This window comes from Corylus avellana, chromosome 7 (assembly GCF_965113065.1).
Source record: "Corylus avellana chromosome 7, dhCorAvel1.hap1.2, whole genome shotgun sequence".
Classification (NCBI taxonomy): domain Eukaryota; kingdom Viridiplantae; phylum Streptophyta; class Magnoliopsida; order Fagales; family Betulaceae; genus Corylus; species Corylus avellana.
In genome coordinates, this window is record NC_142496.1 from 13,439,696 (window position 1) to 13,441,770 (window position 2,075).

The 2,075-nt window shown below is 42.3% G+C and overlaps 1 pseudogene; it reads left to right on the forward strand.

Annotated features, from left to right (window-relative positions):
* The first annotated feature begins 381 nt into the window (after nucleotides 1-381).
* On the forward strand, nucleotides 382-1,568 carry LOC148584491 (uncharacterized; annotated as a pseudogene).
* The last annotated feature ends 507 nt before the right edge of the window (nucleotides 1,569-2,075 follow it).

A 2,075-nucleotide genomic window follows, 5' to 3' on the forward strand; every position in this document is an offset into this window, starting at 1 on the left:
CAATCCTTGAGGTTCGACACCCTCTCTTTAGCCTATCGTACAAGGATTTGTCCTATTGCGAGTGGGTATTTTTATTATTGATATTTTTGGACACAAAAAGGCCACACCAATTTTTGGCATTATTGCCGAGGACTGCTTAACGGTTTAGTTATTAAATTTTAAGGATTAATCTTAGCTTAATTATTTTCTGCTTTACTTTGTTTTTAATTTTTAATTTTTAATTTTGGTTTTTGTGTTTGTTTGTTTGTTTGGTTTTTTTTTTTTTTTGAGTTTTTCTCCCACAGGTCCAGAGCTGCGAAGACCCCCCTACACGCCTGCGCTCGAGCCCAACCAGCCTGCGATCGAGCCTTTTCTACTTTATTGTGATTTCCTTTCTAGTTTATGTTGGGTCGCCATTCTTTGTCTTTGCCATTAATTGCATGTGACCCCGACATTGAACACAATCTTAGACAAGTTAGAGCCAAAAGGAATTCTAAATTGCTAAGAGAGCACACCACTGAGACCATGGGCGACCATGTGGCCTTGAGAGATCACTATCTCCCTACCACACACACTTCCCCCACATGTCTCAAGCTGCCGGACATTACTATGAGATTAAGCCCAACAGTATACAATGTCTACCATCTTTCATAGGGCTTAGCAATGAAAATCCTTACGACTTCCTCAATGAATTCTTAGCAATCTGGTCCACCATTAAATTGACTAGATTCACTGAGGATGCTCTAAGAATGCGTCTCTTTCCTTTCTCCCTCAAGGAAATAGCCAAACATTGGTTTAATTCCTTAGCACCCAATTCCATTACTTCTTAGGCTGAATTGCAACAAGAATTTCTTAAGAAGTATTTTCCCATAGGAAAGACCAATGACATTAGGAAAGCTATCACTAGTATCTCCCAATATGAGGGCGAGCAATTCCATGAGACTTGGGAGAGACTGAGGGACCTTCTTAGATCATGCCCACACCACGCTATCTCGAAATGGCAGCTTGTGCAAAGCTTCTTTGATGGCTTGACTGAGCCTCATAGACAAATGGTAGACACATCCTGTGGGGGGACATTTATGTTCAAGAGTGAAGATGAAGCATGGGCCCTGTTTGAAAATTTGACTAGTAATTATGTTCATCATGCTTCCACTAGACATAGGGCACCCGCACCTAAAGCACCAAAGACTGACAGTCTCTTTGAAGTAGGATATTCTGCGGATGTTGCTACCCAAGTAGTTGATGCTATCACTAGGAAGTTAGATCAATTGATGGTTGCTGGTCTTGCACCTAATTCTGCTCACATGCAAACACGACCTGAACCATGCTCATTTTGTTCTAGTTCAATGCATCATATAAATGATTGCCCTATTGCTAGAAATTATGCTGATGTTTCTAATGAGCAGGTCAATGCAACATTCACCCAACTAAGTAATGATCCGTACTCCAATACTTATAACCCGGGGTGGATAAATCATCCAAACTTCTCATGGAAGGCCTATGCTCTTGGGCTGCACAATCAAGCTCAATCTAACAGGCAGCCCTATCCACCTTCTTCCAATTACCGGCCTCCACATCAGCAGTATTAGGCCACACTAGGCCTTCGGTCGGATTTTGAATTTCAAGAGAAGATATGGAACCTTATGAGCGAGATGAATCAGACTCTGAAAACTCACCAAGAGATAATGAAATCTCAACAGCAGATGGTCAACTCGCACACTCAAGCAATTTCCAAGTTAGAAGCTCAGACCACACCACCTCCTATGTTGGCATCGGACTTTCAAAATACGGTGTTGGAAGCTATAAGCGAAATGAAGACAATGAATCAGAAAGCGAATTCTCACTCCCAATCCATCGCCAGTATAGAAGCTCGAGTCGGTAGTATCGCCAAGTTAGAAGCTCAAGTCGTTCAACTTGCCAATGCCCTCAATACGAGGGACGAAGGAAAGCTTACAATTCAGCCAATGACCAACCCTAGGGGACTATACATGGTAGTAGGAAGCACTTCTCATCTGGAGCAAGTGCAAGCCGTCACCACATTGCGAAGCGGAAGACTAGTTGACAATTATGTGGAGGAAAAGAAGGATGAGCAACTA